The following is a 21,324-nucleotide window of genomic DNA, read 5'->3' on the forward strand; positions in this document are numbered from 1 at the left end:
CTTCCTGCCTTTGGGACAACAACTCCCATTGTTAATGCATAGACCACCATCTCGTCATTATAGTATCTCTGGTTAGGCTAAGCTAGCCACGCATCTGTAGCAAAACTGCTATTGAAGGTTTTAAATGTTTAATTGACAAACTAAAGCCAAATTAATTAACAGTAGCAACAACATTGCTAGCTAGTAAACACCCTCTTGGAGGCGGTAAACTATGGAGCTTCGTGGACCTTCAATAAATTGTATATTTCTCTCCCCTTCCTATACGCCTAGATCTTCGTGGACGAGCCTCTGGTGGCGCCCAACCCAATACCTCAACATGTCGGGCATCCCGGGAGCAGTGGGGGAAGCTATAGGAGGACGAGCTCATTGTGATGAGTGGAATAAAATAAATTGAAAGGTATCAAACCTATGGAAACCACTTTTCTCACCTTTACATTGATTCCATTCCAGCCATTACAATGAGTCCATCCTATTGCTCCTCCCACCAACCTCTGCCTGGGAGGCATTCCCAGCCAAATACCTCAACATGGCAGCCATCATGCTGGGAGGCCTGCTGACGTTCCCAACCCAATGGTGTTCCCCTGCTCAGACGTTGCATGCATCAACCAATGGTTGCGTGCCACGTCATCAAGTAGCCATTATTTACTATTCTACACCTAGGGTTAACCCACTATATAAGAGATTCTTCCAAATTGAACTATTCCAGGCATTTGTATATATAAATTCCACTTGTACTTGATCAAAAGCCTTTTCAAAGTCAGCTATGAATACCAGAACAGGTTTCCCTGATTTTTCACTGTTCTATTGTTTCCAGTACTTGTCTTATATTATCTCCAACGTATCGTCCATGAAAAACACTTGTCTGATTAGGATGAATGATGTATGACAATATATATGAATTTTTGCATTACAACACTGAAGTGGGGTCTCCAAAAAAATGTATGGGACTCTTTATATTTACCACTTGGGTCCTGTTTCTTGTTGAGTATCTGATAATCTCTGATTTATGTAGGAGTGGTTAAAACATGCTAATAACGGTCCTCTGAGTACATCAAAATGTTTAATACATGGCGTTCTGAAAGTATTCGGACCTCTTGACTTTTGTTGCATTACCACCTTATTCTAAAATGGATGACATTATTTACAATCCAAATCATGTCCAATCAATAGAATGTACCACAGGTGGACTCCAAGTTTTAGAAACATCTTAAGGATGATAAATTGTAACAGGATGCACCTGAACTCAATATCGAGTCTCACAGCAAAGGGTCTGGATACTTATGTAAATGTGTGTTGTTTTTTAATACATTTTCACACATTTCTAAAAACACGTTTTTGCTAGGTCATTATGGGTTATTGTGTGTAGATTGAGGGACAAAAACGATTGAATCCATTTTAGTACAAGGCTGTAACGTAACAAAATGTGGAAAAAGTCTAGGTATCTGAATACTTTCTGAATGCACTGTATACCTCAATTTCGGCTTTACATGAGTCTTTCGGTACAGATGTTAATTTTACATTATTCATAGAAAAGAAATCCTTACAATTAACTTGGGTTAGTGGAGATGGAAGAGACTGAAACGAAAACAGATGCTTAAAGTGCTTTGCTTCCTCTTTCAAAATATTGTTTGGTGAATCATGGGGTGACTGACATTTTGGTAGCATTTCTATGTTGAATATTTAAAAATAATTTAGTGCATTTCTACCAATATTCCATCCAGGTAACTTTATTTTTATAATATTTTACACTTTATCTTTCTTGAATATGTTCTTTTTGTTTTTCCTCTCACTTATTCTGTGCCTCTATGGTACATTTTTTATTGCTAACTATCTGTACTGTTAGTCTCTCTATTTCCTTTGTTAATATGAACTCTTTTGACCTAAATTGCTTTTTATAGATGAGTACTGATTGCACGGCCTCTAAATGCACATTTAAGTGTCCCATACAATTAGGGGATCCGCGGGTGATGGGTTGTAGTGTGATTTCCTTAAGAGACATGAGGGTGATAGGTTGTAGTGGGATTTCCTTAAGAGCATGAGGGTGATAGGTTGTAGTGTGATTTCCTTAAGAGCATGAGGGTGATAGGTTGTAGTGTGATTTCCTTAAGAGCATGAGGGTGATAGGTTGTAGTGTGATTTCCTTAAGAGCATGAGGGTGATAGGTTGTAGTGGGATTTCCTTAAGAGCATGAGGGTGATAGGTTGTAGTGTGACTTCCTTAAGAGCATGAGGGTGATAGGTTGTAGTGGGATTTCCTTAAGAGCATGAGGGTGATAGGTTGTAGTGTGACTTCCTTAAGAGCATGAGGGTGATAGGTTGTAGTGGGATTTTCTTTACGGTCCATTGACTTTAAAGAAAATATAACCATATAATCTCCCACCATAATAATAGAGTATTGTATTGCTTGTAGGTTTGATAAATGATCATATATTTTTAAAGTGTGGATCATCATTATCTGGACAGCATAGATTAATGAGCCAAATCTGTTTATGGGCCAATGACATATTTAAAAGAATCCATCTTGATGATCTGTTTGGACAATTTGCACATTCAGATCAAAATGAATATCATCACACCTTTTTAAATGTCTTTGCCCATGGGAGAAATATATCCCCCCAACATTTTTCATTTGTTCCCAAATACGCTGAAGACTTGATAGCTGCTTTTCCTTCACTCTGTGGTCCAACTCATCCCAAACCATCTCAATTGGGTTGAGGTCAGGTGATTGTGGAGGGCAGGTAATTGTCCTGTTGAAAAACAAATGATAGTCCCACTAAGCGCAAACCAGATGGGATGGCGTATCACTGCAGAATGCTGTGGTAGCCATGCTGGTTAAGTGTGCATTGAACTCTAAATAAATCACTGACAGTGTCACCACGGTGGGAACCACACATGCAGAGATCATCCGTTCATCTACTCTGCGTCTCACAAAGACACTGCGGTTGGAACCAAAAGTCGAAAATGTGGACTCATCAGACCAAAGGACAGATTTCTACCAGTCTAATGTCCGTTGCTCGTGTTTCTTGGCCCAAGCGAGTCTTTTTTTTTATTGGTGGCCTTTTAGTAGTTGTTTCTTTGCAGCAATTCAACCACGAAGGTCTGACACACGCAGCTCTGATGCACCTGTCCTGACCTCGCCTTCTGTATGATAGCAGGGTGAACAGTCCATGGCTCAGGTGGCTGAGGTTCTTGATGATCTTCTTGGCCTTCCTGTGACATCGGGTTCTGTAGATGTCCCGAAGGACAATCAGTGTACATGAAGGGGAGCAGACAGGTTAAAGAAGGATTTCTATTGAGACAATTGAGACATGTATTATGTATGTGTGCCATTCAGAGGGTGAATGGGCAAGACAAAAGATTTAAGTGCCTTTGAACGGGGTAGGTGCCATGCGCACCGCTTTCTGTCAAGAGCTGCAATGCTGGTGGGTTTTTCACACTCAACAGTTTCTTGTGTGTATCAAGAATGGTCCACCACCCAAAGGACATCCATCCAACTTGACACAACTGTGTGAAGCATTGGAGTCAACATGGGCCAGCTTCCCTGTAGAACGCTTTCAACACCTTGTCGAGTCCATGCCCAGACGGATTTAGGCTGTTTTGAGGGCAAAAGGGGGTGCTACTCAATATTAGGAAGGTGTTCTTAATATTTTGTACACTGTGTATAAGGATGCGTCCCAAATGCCACCCTATTCCATATATTGTGCACTATTACTACAGGGCAATAGTGTCATTTGGGACTGAGACTGGGCAATCTGGTAATGAGTCCTATTGAGTAGGTACATGTTCTTTTGTTTCTTTATTGGTTAACCTGACCGTTGTTCATCATGTGACTCGTTGTTGTTGGTTATCAGGCCTACAACCGTGGTGTCGTTAGCAACTTACCCGTACCTTAACCCTAACCTAATTGTAACCATAATTATTTTCGAATCTTTTTGTTCCACTCTTCCGACCAGCAAAATAAAGTTCTGAACCGGTTCGTACACCCAATAAGTAACAGTTTATATTGCTCCTGTTCCTTTTTAACCCTCTGAAACCATTTTTTTTTTTACATTTACCTCAACATTAAATTACTTCAACAATCAGAGCGGCTATAGCAGCTTGGAGCGAGTAAGCGATTTAATCTGTACAGGAAAGTCGTTGAGCCAATTGTATTTTGCTGTAAAAGCATGGTTTAATCATAATGAAAGACAAACACAGTGTAGGGCACGAGATGCAACTGATATTTTGCGAGAGAGGATGGAAGAACCTTGCCTTGAAGAGCTGGACATCTTGTTATGACATGCATCTGAATTAGGCCCACGTCATTTTACCTGTAGAGGAGCGGCTTCCATGGAGGAACTTTGAATGTCTTTGTACTTCCAAGTTGGTTTAAAGCATTAGACCTCTCACTAAAGGCTTCAGTCATACAAAAGATATACTTAAATTAAATCAAATCAAATTGTATTTGTCACATGCGGCAGGTAGCCTAGTGGTTAGAGCGTTGGGCCAGTAATCAAAAGGTTGCTAGATTGAATCCCGGTAAAAATCTGTTGTTCTGCACCTGAACAAGGCAGTTAACCCACTGTTTCTAGCCCTTCATTGTAAATATGAGTTTGTTCTTGCCTAGTTGTTCTTGCCTAGTTAAATTAATACATTTTTAAAAACATTGAAATGGTTACTTACAAGCCCTTAACCAAATATGCAGGTTTAAGAAAAAATACCTAAAAAGTTAAATAAATAAACGTAACAAATATTTAAGAACAACAGTAAAATAACAATAGCGAGGCTTTATACAGGGGGTACAGGTACAGAGTCAATCTACGGGGGCACCGGTAATTCGAGGTAATTGAGGGGGGGGCAATGCAAATAGTCTGGGTAGCCATTTGATTAGATGTTCAGGAGTCTCATGGCTTTGGGGTAGAAGCTGTTTAGAGGACTCTTGGACCTAGACTTGATGCTCCTCTTGCCGTGCGCAAGCAGAGGGAACAGTCTATGACTAAGGTAGCTGGAGTCTTTGACCTTTTTTAGGGCCTTCCTCTGACACCGGGTGGTATAGAGGTCCTGGATTGCAGGAAGCAAGGCCCCAGTGATGTATTGGGCCGTACACACTACCCTCTGTTGTGCCTTGCGGTCGGAGGCCGAGCAGTTGCCATACCAGGCAGTGATGCAACCAGTCGGGATGCTCTCGATGGTGCAGCCGTAGAACCTTTTGAGGATCTGAGGACCCATGCCAAATCTTTTCAGTCTCCTGAGGGGGAATAGGTTTTGTCGTGCACATATCACGACTGTCTTGGTGTGCTTGCACCATGTTTGTTGGTGATGTGGACACCAAGGAACTTGAAGCTCTCAACCTGCTTCACTACAGCTTCGTCGATGAGAATGGGGGCATGCTCCGTCCTCCTTTTTCTGTAGTCCACAATCATCTCCTTGTCTTGATCATGTTGAGGGAGAGGTTGTTGTCCTGGCACCACACGGCCAGGTCTCATGCCTCCTCCCTATAGGTTGTCTCTTTGTTGTCGGTGATCAGGCTTACAGCTGTTGTCATCTGCAAACTTAATGATGTTGTTGGAGTTGTGCCTGGCCATACAGTCATGAGTGAACAGGGAGTACAGGAGGGTCTGAGCACACACCTCTTAGGGGCCCCCATATTAAGGATCAGCATGGCGGATGTGTTGCCTACCCTTACCACCTGGGGCTGCCCATCAGGAAGCTTAGTGAAGTGCTTTGAGGGCACTATGGTGTTGAACGCTGAGCTGTCGTCAATGAATAGAATTCTCACGTAGGTGTTCCTTTTGTCCAGGTTGGAAAGGGCAGTGTGGATTGCAACAGAGATTGCATCATCTGTGGATCTGTTGGGGTGATATGTGGATCTGTTGGGGTGATATATATTGGAGTGGGTCTAGGGTTTCTGGGATAATGGTGTTGATGTGAGCCATGACCAGCCTTTCAATGCACTACCTAGCTACAGAAGTGAGTGCTACGGGTTGGTAGTTACATTAGTGTTCTTGGGCACAGGGACTATGGTGGTCTGCTTGAAACATGTTGGTATTACAGACTCAGACAGGGAGAGGTTGAAAATGTCAGTGAAGACACTTGCCAGTTGGTCAGCGCATGCTCGTAGAACACGTCCTGGTAATCTGTCTCACCCTGCGACCTTGTGAATGTTGACCTGTTTAAACGTCTTACTCGCATCAGCTACGGAGAGCGTAGCAGTTGTCCGGAACAGCTGATGCTCTCATGCATGATTCAGCGTTACTTTCCTCGAAGCAAGCATAGAAGTAATTTATCTTGTCTGGTAGGCTCGTGTCTCTGGCAGCTTGCGGCTGTGCTTCCCTTTGTAGTCTGTAATAGTTTGAAAGCCCTGCCACATCCGACGAGCATCCGAGCCGGTGTAGTACGATTCAGTCTTAGTCTTGTATTGACGATTTGCCTGTTTGGTTCATCGGAGGGCATAGCGGAATTTCTTATAAGCTTCCGGGTTAAAGTCCCGCTCCTTTAACTCTGTGCAGATGTTGCCTGTAATCCATGGCTACTGGTTGGGGTATGTACAAAGGTCACTGGGGATGATGTCATCGATGCCTTTATTGATGAAGCCAGTGACTGATGTGGTGTACTCCTCAATGCCTTTGGAAGAATACCGGAACATATTCCAGTCTGTGCCAGCAAAACAATCCTGTAGCTTAGCATCTGCTTCATCTGACCAAATCTGAACGGGTTTTCTAGCAGATTAGTGTTTCCCTTTATTCAAATTTCAACCTCTCACTTTTGATTTTTTGAAAATGAAATAGTCTCCAAAATATTGCTATTTTTAAAGGATGACATAGAAAGTTAGCTGCAATTTAAGTTTAATACTTAAGAAAAGACTGAAAAAAATGGCAGTTAAACTCAAATATACTAATTGATAAAACAAAACATTATTTTTGGATTTTAAAAAAAGGGGAAGGGGGAGAAAGTAAGGAACTTGTCTGTCGGCCTTGCATTAAAGACCAACATTGTTAAAGAAAATTGTGATTAATAAAAAGTATAGCATTTATATTTAAGGACCAAAAAATGGACAGCTGTGTCATACAGATTGCAAATAGTTTTTTGATGTACCGATTCCATGGCACATGGTTTATGAACTGATACACAAAATGACGCCGTATTTTTCAATTTAAATGATACAACATTCTTGCAACCAATATAAACTCAGCAACAACAACAAAAATTCAGGACCCTGTCTTCTAACGATAATTCGTAAAATTCCAAATATCTTGTTTAATGAACCATAAACAATTAATGAACAAGCACCTGTGGAACGGTAGTTAAGACACTAACAGCTTACAGATGGTAGGCAATTAAGGTCACAGTTATGAAAACCTAGGACACTAAAGAGGCCTTTCTACTGACTCTGAAAAACACCAAAAGAAAGATGCCCAGGGTCCCATGAACGTGCCTTAGGCATGCTGCAAGGAGGCATGAGGACTGCAGATGTGGCCAGGGCAATAAATTGCAATGTCCATACTGAGACACCTAAGACAGCGCTACAGGGAGACAGGACGGACAGCTGATCGTCCTCGCAGTGGCAGACCACGCGTAACTCCACTTGCACAGGATCGGTACTTCCGAACATCACACCTGCAGGACAGGTACAGGATGGCAATAACAACTTCCTGAGTTACACCAGGAACGCACAATCCCTCCATCAGTGCTCAGACTGTCCGTTATAGGCTGAGAGAACCTGGACTGAGGGCTTGTTGTTCTCACTAGACGTCACCGTCAACAACGTCGCCTATGGGCACAAACCCACCGTCGCTGGACCAGACAGGACTGGCAAAAAGTGCTCTTCACTGACGAGTCGTGGTTTTGTCTCACCAGGGGTGATGGGCGGATTTGCGTTTATCGTCGAAAGAATGAGCGTTACTCCGAGGCCTGTACTCTGGAGCAGGATCAATTTGGTGGTGGAGGGTGCGTCATGGTCTGGGGCGGTGTGTCACCGCATCATCGGACTGAACTTGTTGTCATTGCAGGTGTCGTGTCTTTGGCATCATTAAAGTGAAGACTGTTATTTTATCAAATCAATTCTCTGTAATTATTATTACGTGATTAAACTAATCATGTAAATGTAATTAACTAGGAAGTCGGGGCACTAAGGAAAATCTTCAGATTACACAGTTAATTTTCCTAATATAACTCTTCAGATATTTTAATATCTGATCAATTTGTCTTCTAATTAATGAAATATTCTTTACCTCACGTTAGTCTCATTCCAAACGTCATAAATTGTTGGTTATCTACACGAACCCAGCCTTTACTATGACTCATTCATACATCAATTGTCGTAATAATTAATTTACTAACTAACTAAATAATCACAGAAATGCATAAACAAACAAACAGTAGATATGGTTACAAGGAAATGAGGTTCCCTAGTGGGATAAGCCAATTTGACGGCTTGGCGGACAAAGGGAAGTGGGTGTGGACTGAGAAGAGCGGGAACGACAAAAAAAGAGTCACTACACAGTTGATAATTATATATTAATTGAAATGCTAATCCTTTGCACATGAACGCTCACTCATTCGGAAATAATTGCAATCAATATATATATTTACGCTCAGTGTCGTCATGATTTCTGTTGGAATCGTCCGTCTTTCTGTTGGAAAGTTAATCCAAGGGTCTCTCTGCTTATACTGAGGTTTTTGTTGTCTCTACTCATCCTTCGCCCCCTCAGCTGACCGAGGTACGCATGGTCTCAAGAGGATTTCTTCAGGTGGGGGTTTTATTCCTAACAGTAGAAAAGGGCTGTCCCATGAGCCAGATCATGTTGGGTGCTCATGGAGGCGGGCCAATGACTTAGTTAAACTTTAAAGGAATACAATTCTCTCACATTAACAGTTTAAAATCTCATAATTTCACAAATAGTTTCATCTTTACTCATTCATTATATACAATAATTAGATGCAAACCTCATAACGGAGGCTCCTGTATAAACAGAGTTATGGTAATGTGGCTGTATTGTCTTTCATGAGGTCACAAACATGAAACAAAACGGACCTGGTCTTAGCTGGCTTCTCCACCGACCGTTTACACATTCTCCAAAACATGGATATTGTTCAGTTCTCAAGTTCTGTGATGTAGAAGTTCCTTTGTTCCCTCTCTGTCTCTTTCTGAGAGTCTCCTCCAGGAATTTACGACCTGAGATAACAGAACCTGGCTGTTGGAGGGAGAGAGGGGGAAGCCACTCGCTATACCCGAAGAGGGTCACATCATGACACAGGCAATCTGAACGCTGTGCGTTACATGGAAGACATCCTCCTCCCTCATGTGGTGCCCTTCCTGCAGGCTCGTCCTGATATGACCCTCCAGAAAGACAATGCCACCAGCCGTAGTGCTTGTTCTGTGCGTGATTTCCTGCAAAACAGGAATGTCAGTGTTCTGTCATGGCCAGTCGAAGAGTCAGGACCTCAATCCCATTGAGCACATCCGGGACCTGTTGGATCGGAGGGTGAGGGCTAGGGCCATTCCCCCCAGAAATGTCCAGAATCTTGCAGGTGCCTTGTTGGAAGAGTGGGGTAACATCTCACCGCAGAACTGGCACAGCAGAACTGGCAAATCTGGTGCAGTCCATGAGGAGGAGATGCACTGCAGTACTTAATGCAGCTGGTGGCTACACCACATACTGACTGTTACTTTTGATTTTGACCCCACATTCGTTCAGGAACACATTATTCCATTTCTGCTAGTGACATGTCTGTGGAACTTGTTTAGTTTATGTCTCAGTTGTTGAATCTTATGTTCATACAAATATTTACACATGTTAAGTTTGTTGATTTTTTTGCTGAGTTTATATGGGGGATACAACCATCCCAGCTCTGCAGAATTTGCTGCAAAGTGACAGAATCATTAGGTCATTTGTTTTGGTACTGTCCAAATGTAGGAATGGCTGAAGAATTGCAACATTTACCTGGAGCTAACTCTGTCAATAGATCAATAATAAAATAATACTCTTAGCAAATATGTTCATCTTTCATTTACCATCTGTAGAAACTATGAGAAACACCACAGCACAGTTGAAAAATACCTCCGCACGAAGGCGGAGGTAGCGGTCCTGCTGCTGGGTTGTTGCCCTCCTACGGCCTCCTCCACGTCTCCTGATGTACTGTTCTGTCTCCTGGTAGCGCCTCCATGCTCTGGACACTACGCTGACAGACACAGCAAACCTTCTTGCCACAGCTCGCATTGATGTGCCATCCTAGATGAGCTGCACTACCTGAGCCACTTGTGGGGGTTGTAGACTCCGTCTCATGCTACCACTAGAGTGAAAGCACCGCCAGCATTCAAAAGTGACCAAAACATCAGCCAGGAAGCATAGGAACTGAGAAGTGGTCTGTGGTCACCACCTGCAGAACCACTCCTTTATTGGGGGTGTCTTGCTAATTGCCTATAATTTCCACCTGTTGTCTACTCCATTTGCACAACAGCATGTGACATTTATTGTCAATCAGTTTTGCTTCCTAAGTGGACAGTTTGATTTCACAGAAGTGTGATTGACTTGATTGTGTTGTTTAAGTGTTCCCTTTATTTTTTTTGAGTAGTGTATTTTACATTTTTGAATGACCTAGTCAAAGTCCAGACCTAATCCCAATTGAGATGTTGTGGCAGGACTTGAAACGAGCAGTTCGTACTTGAAACCCCACAATTGTCGCTGAGTTAAAACAGTTTGCATGCAAGAGTGGGCCAAAATTCCTCCACAGAGATGTGAGAGACTGATCAACAACTACAGGAAGCATTTGGTTGCAGTCATTTCAGCTAAAGGTGGCACAACCAGTTATTGAGCATAAGGGAGCAATTACTTTTTCACACAGGAGAATTGAGTTTTGCAGAAGTATCCATTTTTTGTGTCATTTGTAAACACAGGTTCCCTTTATCTAATATTATGTTTTGGTTGATAACATTCAGTATAAAAAATATGCAAAAATAGAGAACATCAGAAAGGGGGCAAATCCTTTTTCATGGTACTGTATGTTCCTATCATGTTCTTGGCTCTTTCTAGAACAGCTACCTTGTCCTCGAACCTCAGAAACTTGACCACTATCTGCCTGGGACTGTCACCTGGGCCGGTGGTGGGTTTTCTAGTCATGTGGGTACTCGCCACCTCAATCTTCCTGTGGTCCATCTTCAGTTTCTCAGAGATCATTTACTCACTTTGTCTGAAGACTCCGTCCAGGTCTTGTGGAGATTCTGCAATCCCATCCACAACAATGTTGTTCTGCCTTGATTGTCTCTTGAGATAATCTGATTTCTCTGTCATTGTTATCATGGATTCACATACAGAACGAATGTCCTCTCTCAATGACTTACAGATTGCTGTCATCTTGCCGTTCTCCTGTTTCAACTCATCGAGCTGACCCTGGGAGAACTGCAAACTGTTCTTCATGTCCTGGACCTCTCTGGTCAGGTCGTCCATTATTTTATTAGTTGACTCCACCAGTATTTGGACAAAACACTTGAAGATATTTTCTTGTTGTTGTAACAACTGCTTGTAGAACTATTTTTGTTCATTTAAAAGATTCTTCACCTGTGATAGAGAGACACCACTGTCCTCAACGGTACTCCCACCGGCTTTGATCTTTGTCATGGTAGCAACGTAGTCTATGTTGTTACTCCTCGCAGATCCAGACAGTGCAGGTCGCAGGGAAGATGGAAACCTCAACAAACAGCAGGGATCTAGACAGTCCCTCGACCAAGGCACTTAACCCTAATTGCTCCTGTAAGTCGTTTTGGTTAACAGTGTCTGCTAAATGACAAATCAAGGTCAGAGGAAGCATGTTATTGGGCCAGCTTAGCGCCAGGGCCAGACAAGGCACTGTTTGGTCTGAGTTTGTCTGGGACTACAACAAAAATGTGTACTGTTGGGGGTACTCGAGGACTGGAGTTGGGAAAAACTGATCTTATTGATCAGTCTGTCTGCCCCCAAATACATTTCTCTCTCCACCCCCAGGTGGTATTAGTGACCCTCTCAGTGGGGAGGTGAAGCCCAGGATCCTCCTGATGGGTCTGAGGTGCAGAAGGTTGGACGTACACTTGTTTTTGTCTTGTAAGGAGTTTTCCATGATGCAATGCAAATAAAACAGACGATCAAATCTTATTTTATCTAAGGTGATTTTCTACATGATGTCCCCTATGTGAGAACCAACAAGCTCTGCAGGGAGGACCTGTCCAATAGTTCCTTTGTCAGCTTCCAGATCTGGGACATAACCGGACAGATCGACTTCTTCGACCTTTCGACCTGACCTTCGACTACGAGAGTATCTCAGAGGAACAGGAGCCCTCATCATCATCAACTCACAGGTAACTATATAGAAACTGTGGTGTCCGTGCTAGGGTTGCAAAGTTCCCAACATTTTCTGAAAACTCCTTGGTTTTCCAGAAAACCTGGTTGAAGAATTCCAGGTTGCAGGGTTCTTTCTGGGATTGATAAAGTTCAGTTCAGTTAAAATAAATTCAAAGAATTTCTCACAACTGTCTATTGTACAGTGAAAAGCAAAGTCTCTTTGGTTTGTGATAGAAACTAAAAGTTGTTAGATGTGTTCCACTCCTCTTTGATGAGTATCGCTGTGAGGCGCTTCAATCAGCAATCAGCAATTCCTTTTGGTGACTTTGCTGTCTTTGAACCATCTATGTGCTATAGAAGAGTTCGGTCCAGATCTCTAAGTCCATGGTGTTATCTATTGTGAATGCATCAAAAGGCATTTATGCATTTTTATACAACAAATGTATGAATATTTAGTGTTTACTCTTCCTGGGGTCCAACACAAAACATGAAACATGACATAATACAGAACATTAATAGTCAAGAACAGCTCAAGGAAAGAACAACATAAATAAAGAAACAGCACACAGTCTACATATCAATACATACACACAGTCTACATATCAATACATACACACAGTCTACATATCAATACATACACACAGTCTACATATCAATACATACACACAGTCTACATATCAATACATACACACAGTCTACATATCAATACATACACACAGTCTACATATCAATACATACACACAGTCTACATATCAATACATACACACAGTCTACATATCAATACATACACACAGTCTACATATCAATACATACACACAGTCTACATATCAATACATACACACAGTCTACATATCAATACATACACACAGTCTACATATCAATACATACACACAGTCTACATATCAATACATACACACAGTCTACATATCAATACATACACACAGTCTACATATCAATACATACACACAGTCTACATATCAATACATACACACAGTCTACATATCAATACATACACACAGTCTACATATCAATACATACACACAGTCTACATATCAATACATACACACAGTCTACATATCAATACATACACACAGTCTACATATCAATACATACACACAGTCTACATATCAATACATACACACAGTCTACATATCAATACATACACACAGTCTACATATCAATACATACACACAGTCTACATATCAATACATACACACAGTCTACATATCAATACATACACACAGTCTACATATCAATACATACACACAGTCTACATATCAATACATACACACAGTCTACATATCAATACATACACACAGTCTACATATCAATACATACACACAGTCTACATATCAATACATACACACAGTCTACATATCAATACATACACACAGTCTACATATCAATACATACACACAGTCTACATATCAATACATACACACAGTCTACATATCAATACATACACACAGTCTACATATCAATACATACACACAGTCTACATATCAATACATACACACAGTCTACATATCAATACATACACACAGTCTACATATCAATACATACACACAGTCTACATATCAATACATACACACAGTCTACATATCAATACATACACACAGTCTACATATCAATACATACACACAGTCTACATATCAATACATACACACAGTCTACATATCAATACATACACACAGTCTACATATCAATACATACACACAAAATATCTAGGTCAAATAGGCGAGAGGCGGCCTCTCGTTTGGGGCAGCGGTCTAAGGCACTGCATCCCCAGGTTCGATCCCGGGCTGTGTCTCAGCCGGCCGCGACTGGGAGACCCATGAGGCGTCGCATAATTTGCCCAGCGCCGTCCGGGTTAGGGGAAGGTTTGGCCGGACGGGATGTCCCATCGTGCTCTAGCGACTCCTTGTGGCGAGCTCATGCACGCTGACTCGTGTCGCCAGTTGGACGGTGTTTCCTCCGACACATTGTTGTGGTTGGCTTCTGGATTAATGTGGGCAGTGTCAAGAATCAGTGTGGCTTGGCAGGGTCAAATCAAATTTATTTATATAGCCCTTCATACATCAGCTGATATTTCAAAGTGCTGTACAGAAACCCAGCCTAAAACCCCAAACAGCAAGCAATGCAGGTGTAGAAGCACGGTGGCTAGGAAAAACTCCCTAGAAAGGCCAAAACCTAGGAAGAAACCTAGAGAGGAACCAGGCTATGAGGGGTGGCCAGTCCTCTTCTGGCTGTGCCGGGTGGAGATTATAACAGAACATGGCCAAGATGTTCAAATGTTCATAAATGACCAGCATGGTCGTATAATAATAAGGCAGTACAGTTGAAACTGGAGCAGCAGCACGGTCAGGTGGACTGGGGACAGCAAGGAGTCATCATGTCAGGTAGTCCTGGGGCATGGTCCTAGGGCTCAGGTCCTCCAAGAGAGAGAAAGAAAGAGAGAATTAGAGAGAGCATATGTGGGGTGGCCAGTCCTCTTCTGGCTGTGCCGGGTGGAGATTATAACAGAGCATGGCCAAGATGTTCAAATGTTCATAAATGACCAGCATGGTCAAATAATAATGAGGCAGAACAGTTGAAACTGGAGCAGCAGCACGGCCAGGTAGACTGGGGACAGCAAGGAGTCATCATGTCAGGTAGTCCTGGGGCATGGTCCTAGGGCTCAGGTCAGTTGAAACTGGAGCAGCAGCAGGGCCAGGTGGACTGGGGACAGCAAGGAGTCATCATGTCAGGTAGTCCTGGGGCATGGTCCTAGGGCTCAGGTCCTCCGAGAGAGAGAGAGAGAGAGAGAGAGAGAGAGAGAAAGAGAGAATTAGAGAACGCACACTTAGATTCACACAGGACACCGAATAGGACAGGAGAGGTACTCCAGATATAACAAACTGACCCTAGCCCCCCGACACATAAACTACTGCAGCATAAATACTGGAGGCTGAGACAGGAGGGGTCAGGAGACACTGTGGCCCCATCCGAGGACACCCCCGGACAGGGCCAAACAGGAAGGATATAACCCCACCCACTCTGCCAAAGCACAGCCCCCACACCACTAGAGGGATATCTTCAACCACCAACTTACCATCCTGAGACAAGGCCGAGTATAGCCCACAAAGATCTGCGCCATGGTACAACCCAAGGGGGGGCGCCAACCCAGACAGGATGACCACAACAGTGAATCAACCCACTCAGGTGACGCACCCCTTCCAGGGACGGCATGAGAGAGCCCCAGTAAGCCAGTGACTCCTGTAATAGGGTTAGAGGCAGAGAATCCCAGTGGAAAGAGGGGAACCGGCCAGGCAGAGACAGCAAGGGCGGCTCGTTGCTCCAGAGCCTTTCCGTTCACCCTCCCACTCCTGGCCAGACTACACTCAATCATATGACCCACTGAAGAGATAAGTCTTCAGTAAAGACTTAAAGGTTGAGACCGAGTTTGCGTCTCTGACATGGGTAGGCAGACCGTTCCATAAAAATGGAGCTCTATAGGAGAAAGCCCTGCCTCCAGCTGTTTGCTTAGAAATTCTAGGGACAATTAGGAGTCGTATTTCAGAGGATGTATGGCTCTCAAACTTCGCCCCTAGTGAGTCCGTACGGGAGTTGCAGCGATGAGACAAAACTGAAACTACCAATTGGGGAGAAAAATGGGTTAAAAAGTACAAAAAAACACCAAAAAAGAAAAACATTTGGGGAGAGGCGTTGTGCTGTGAGATGTTGCTTTATCAGTTAAAAAAAACAGGTTTACTGTTCATTTGAGCGATATGAGATGGGAGTTCCATGCAATAATGGCTCTATATAATACTGTATGCCTTCTTGAATTTGTTCTGGATTTGGGGACTGTGAAAAGACCCCTGGTGGCATGTCTGGTGGGGTAAGTGTGTGTGTCAGAGCTGTGTGTAAGTTGACTAAGCAAAAAATTTGAATTTTCAAGATGATCTCCGAGGAACAGGGGCCCTCATCTTCATCATCAAGTCACAGGGGACTACATGGAAACTTTGGTGTCCGTACTAGGGTTGCAAAGTTCCCAAAACTTTCTGAAAACTCCTTGGTTTTCCAGAAAACCTGATTGAAGAATTCCAGGATGCAGGATTCTTTCTAGGATTATTTATTTATTTTATTTTTTATTTTACCTTTATTTAACCAGGCAAGTCAGTTAAGAACACATTCTTATTTTCAATGACGGCCTGGGAACAGTGGGTTAACTGCCTGTTCAGGGGCAGAACGACAGATTTGTACCTTGTCAGCTCGGGGGTTTGAACTCACAACCTTCCGGTTACTAGTCCAACGCTCTAACCACTAGGCTACCCTGCCGCCCCAAAATTGATAAAGTTCAGTTCAGTGCAAATACATTTAAAGAATTTCTCAGAACTGTCTATTGTACAGTGAAAGTAGAAAAGCAAAGTCTTTTGGTTTGTGATAGAAACTAAACGTTGTTAGAAGTGTTCCACTCCTCTTTGATGAGTATCGCTGTGAGGTGCTTCAATCAGCAATTCCTTTTGGTGACTTTGCTGTCTTTGAACCATCTATGTGCTATAGAAGAGTTCGGTCCAGATCTCTAAGTCCATGGTGTTATCTATTGTGAATGCATCAAAAGGGATTTGTGGATTTTTATACAACGATATTATAAATGTTTAAAGCATGTCTAGAGTTTAGCTTCGGATGCACAGACATCGCTCACGTAGTCAACAAAACGAGATTTAGAAGGATAGACTCGAGAGACTACTGTGAGTGTAATAGTAACCATATAAGGCACTATAAATGCATTAATTACACTCAGGTTGTGCACAGAAAGCGTTAGCTACCTTCTGTTAAAACAGTAGAATAGCATCTAACTTGCTGTATGAAACCAGTGAGAACCTCCCTCCACCACTCAGAGCGTGATGGACCTTACATTCCGGATTCAACTCTCTTTATGAATTAATTTTTTTTGTATATCTCTTTATTGCTTTACGTGTTTTCCTGTAGGTGCTACTGCAATTAGGTTTTTAGCTGCATTTGTACACATTAAATAAATGAAATAAAACCTACTTTTGTTTCCTGTCCTTGTCTGTCTCTAGGATGAGGAGGCACTGAGTCGGCTCCACCTCACAATAACCAGGGCCTACAAGGTCAACCCAGACATCATCTTTGAGGTGTTTATCCACAAGGTGGACAGGCTGTCGGACGATGCTAAGTTCTAGAAGCACAGGGACATATACAAATGGGCCAATGACGACCTGGCTGACGTCAGCTTGGAGAGGATACATCTAAGGTAATACCGTCAGCGGCAATTTTGTAAGAAGGGCCAAATCTGTCGTGGCTCCATAACAAAATCTTTTCAGGTTCAATAAATCTACCTTTGTAAAAAGTGGCCGTTTTATTCATGACTACATTTAGCTGACAGTTAATCCAGAGAGTCTTACCTTTTCCTCAATTTGGCAGATCATCATGGCATTTTTTATTCTTTATGAACAGCAATTTGGCATTTCATTTTGGGGGGGGTAAATACAGGCAAATATATTGATAAAAGTCCCCTTGTCCTAGAGAGATTTACACGGATATCAAAACGTCACGAAACATAACCCTTATTTTAAGTCTTTCTAAAATCCCCTATGGGAAAAATGAATGGTGGGAAAACGAATGAAAGCATTTCCCTGTTTGACTGCTCGGTTTTATGGGTATTATGACTCATACTGTGGTATTCTATAAGGAGGTGTCTTCAAATGAAGCTACCGTAGCATGAATTACTAGTGGATGGCCAGAGTGCCCTCTTCAAGCTACCATCTAACATTAAGGTGTCAATATAATTAACAGAACTGTCCTCAGGAGTAATAGGGTATAATTCTGCATTTTTGACCAGGGCCCATAGAGAACAACCAGGCTGGTTGTTTGGGCAGAAGTGCTTTGACAGAAACAAAGGTGAATGACATTGCTGAATCAAATGGTTGATTATAAACACTTCAAAATTCATCCAAAAGGTGGCAGTAATAAGTAAAGCATGGCAGGCGTATTGTAGAAAGAGGAATATACCGTGTAAAGAGAAGATTGCTGATTTGTTTTCATTGAGGTTCTTTTGTAAACAAACTGCACAGAAAATGAACAGCGTGAGAGATATTGCTTAAGTACTATTATGACAACCTGTTGTCGTTCGTATTTAATTTGCAAACTAACATCTTACAGTAGATGAAACCAAACTCACACCCTCAGTTTATAACTACAAACATATGAGAAAATACATTTTACGGATGAAATAATTATTAATATCAAGGTTAAACTTTACAATAAAAACATTTAAATGAGCTTTTATACTTATTCATCTGCCTAGAATATTGAGAGGCAACGTTTGAAAGCCTTCACCAATGTAATTAGCAAAGTGTTTGTTGTATCTCATTAGTATGTTCATAAATATGTATGTTCATAAATAAATAAGTACACAGTATGAGATCCCTTTAATCTCTGGACTTTACATGGAAACTTGTATTGGTCTACACACCACATACAGTGCATTTGGAAAGTATTCAGACCCCTTGACTTTTTCCACATTTTGTTACGTTACTACAGCCCTAGTCTAAAATTGATTAAACTGTTTTTTCCTCCTCAATCTACACACAATTCCCCATAATGACAAAGCAAAACAGTTTTTTTTTTTTATCTAACTTTTCAGACCCTTTACTCAGTACTTTGTTGAAGCACCTTTGGCAGTGATTAAAGCCTTAAGTTTTCTTGGGTATGATGATGATGCTAGAAGCTTGGCACACCTTTTTGTGGGAATTTCTTCCATTCTTCTCTGCAGATTCTCTCAAGCTCTGTCAGGTTGGAGAGGGAGCACCGCTGCATGGCTATTTTCAAGTCTCTCCAGAGATTTTAGATCAGGGTTCAAGTCCAGGATCCTGCTGGGCCACTCAAGGACATTCAGAGACTTGCGTTGTTTTGGCTGTGTGCTTAGTGTCGTTATCCTGTTGGAAGGTGAACCTTCGCCCCAGTCTGAGATCCTGAACGCTCTGGAGAAGTACTTTGCTCCGTTCATCTTTCCCTCGATCATGACTCGTCTCCAGTCGCTGCTGCTGAAAATCACCCCAATAGCATGATGCCGCCACCACCATGCTTCACTGTAGGGATGGTGCCAGGTTTCGTCCAGACGTGATGCTAGGCATTCAGGCCAAAAAGTTCAATCTTAGTTTCGTCAGACCAGAGAATCTTGTTTCTCATGGTCTGAGTTCTCTAGGTGCCTTTTGGCAAACTCCAAGCAGGCTGTCATGTGCCTTTTACTGAGGAGTGGCTTCTGTCTGGCCACTCTACCATAAAGGCCTGATTGGTGGAGTACTGCAGAGGTGGTTGTCCTTCTGGAAGGTTCTCCAATCTCCACAGAAGAACTGAAGCTTTGTCAGAGTGACAATCGGGTTCTTGGTCATCTCCCTGACCAAGGCTCTTCTCCCTTGATTAGTCTGTTTGGCCGGGCGGTCAGCTCTAGGAAGAGTCTTGGTGGTTCCAAAATTCTTCCATTTAAGAATGATGGAGGCCACTGTGTTCTTGGGGATCTTCAATGCTGCAGAAATTGTTTGGTACCCTTCCCCAGATCTGTGCCTCAACACAGTCCTGTCTCAGAGCTCTACGGACAATTCCTTCGACCTCATGGCTTGGTTTTTGCTCTGACATGCACTGTCAACTGTGGGACCTTATATAGACGGGTGTGAGCCTTTCCCAATCTTCTCCAATCAATTTAATTTACCAGATGAGACTATGGACTTACTAGTAAAATGCACAAGGGGGTACTTCAGGGGTACTCCTGGCAGAGCAAAATTCAGTTGTTGGTACAGTAACCGAAAAAGGTTTGGAACCTCTGGTCTAGATGATGAATATTGTTTATCCCCTTCCTGGTCTGAGGTCCAATTTGTTTGTTCAGTCTTTTGGCAAAATATTCCATCTCAGATATAGTAAGTAAGTGAACTTGTGTTGACTCTGTTAGACTGACAGGGCAAATGTAATAATTGATGTGTACAACATTGATCCTGTATAATGTGAAGTGAGCTGCCATCCTTTTAATCAGAGCAGAACAACAGAAATGTGTTTGTTTTTGTGGTCAGAGTAGCCAGTCCAACCACACCATTTCTAAGTCACCTGTAGATGCATGCAGGAGATGTCTCTGACCACGTCATGGAGAGATCCGACCAACAATAAGCAGAGGGGGGCCGTGGTGTGCTAGCAATCAACTGATACGTAGTGACGAACAGTGGCATTTCAACACGTAGAATCATCTGGAAATGTACAGAAAATGACGGCTGGTATTCTGATTCAGAGACAATAGCAACGCCAACCTGCACCTTCTAATCCTTTTACTCTATGATGTGGTTCCCAAAATGTGTGTCCCTTCAGAACTCGGGCATAGAGAAGGCCTTTCTGTTTGACGTGGTCAGCAAGATCTATATCGCTTCAGACAGTCTTGTGGACATGCAGACCTACGAGCTGTGCTGTGACATGATTGACATCTCCTGCATCTACAGGTGACTTAAAAGTTGTGTGGTTGGACTGGCTACTCTGACAGCAAAAACGAAGACATTTCTGTTGTATCCTACATATAATGGACCAACAAAGATAGTATTGTCTTGAGTCTCACAGTCACAACCAGACCTTCACACAAGGCAGGGAATTTTAGTTCTGGTCCTGGGGACCCCAGGCTTTGCAGGGGTTTGTTCCTGTGAGGTGGTACGGTTGGACCCAGATGCAGAGAAGAGACCAGATGAGGAATCATTGGTTAAGGATAAACATAATACTTTCCTGAGAAACGGTAGCAGCAGGATCACAGTGCACCTAAAAAAACAACAAACAAGTAGGCTTGAATACCAACAATGATGAGACAGCCTACAGGGAGGTGGTGAGGGCTCTGGGAGTGAGGTGTCAGGAAAATAACCTCTCACTCAACGTCAACTAATCAAAGGAGATGATCATGGACTTCAGGAAACCACTCACTCAGGAACCGACTGCACACTGTAAACAATTCACACTTCTGCAAAGGACAATGGAAAACACACCTCTTTTAACAGGGAAAT

General features: G+C 42.5%; 1 pseudogene; it reads left to right on the forward strand.

Moving 5' to 3' along the window:
* The first annotated feature begins 11,658 nt into the window (after nt 1–11,658).
* LOC109904592 (ras-related GTP-binding protein D-like) lies at nt 11,659–20,782 on the forward strand (annotated as a pseudogene).
* Nucleotides 20,783–21,324: the final 542 nt, after the last annotated feature.

The sequence above is a fragment of the Oncorhynchus kisutch genome, linkage group LG14 (genome assembly GCF_002021735.2).
Source record: "Oncorhynchus kisutch isolate 150728-3 linkage group LG14, Okis_V2, whole genome shotgun sequence".
NCBI lineage: Eukaryota > Metazoa > Chordata > Actinopteri > Salmoniformes > Salmonidae > Oncorhynchus > Oncorhynchus kisutch.